Here is a 710-nt window from a genome sequence, read left to right as displayed (position 1 = left end):
CTGTCTCACCATCCCCTCTCTCACCGGCACCACTCTCACCGTCACTGCCGCACCGGCCCCGCTCTCACCGTCACCACCTCACCGTCCCACATTCACCGTCACTGCCTCACCGTCCCCACCCTCACCGTCACCACCTCACCGTCCCACACTCACCGTCACTGCCTCACCGTCCCCGCTCTCACTGTCCCCGCTCTCATCATCACTGCCTCACCGTCCCTGCTCTCACCGTCACTGCCTCACTGGCCCCACTCTCACCGTCACTGCCTCACCGTCCCACACTCACCGTCACTGCCTCACCGTCCCCACTCTCACCGTCAAGACCTCACCGTCTCACACTCACCGTCCCCGCTCTCACCGACCCCGCTCTCATCGTCACTGCCTCACTGTCCCCACTCTCACCGTCACTGCCTCACCGTCACTGCCTCAACGTCCCCACTCTCACCGTCCCCGCTCTCACTGTCACTGCCTCACCGTCCCCACTCTCACCGTCACTGCCTCACCAGCCCCACTCTCACCGTCACTGCCTCACTGGCCCCGTTCTCACCGTCACTGCCTCACCGTCCCCACTCTCACCGTCACTGACTCACCGTCCCCGCTCTCACTGCCGCTGACTCACCGTCCCACTCTCACTGTCACTGCCTCACCGTCCCCGCTCTCACTGCTGCTGACTCACCGTCCCCGCTCTCACTGCCGCTGACTCACCGTCCCCG

Source organism: Rhincodon typus, chromosome 10, assembly GCF_021869965.1.
Source record: "Rhincodon typus isolate 14 chromosome 10, sRhiTyp1.1, whole genome shotgun sequence".
Lineage (NCBI taxonomy): Eukaryota > Metazoa > Chordata > Chondrichthyes > Orectolobiformes > Rhincodontidae > Rhincodon > Rhincodon typus.
This window is presented reverse-complemented; position numbering follows the sequence as displayed.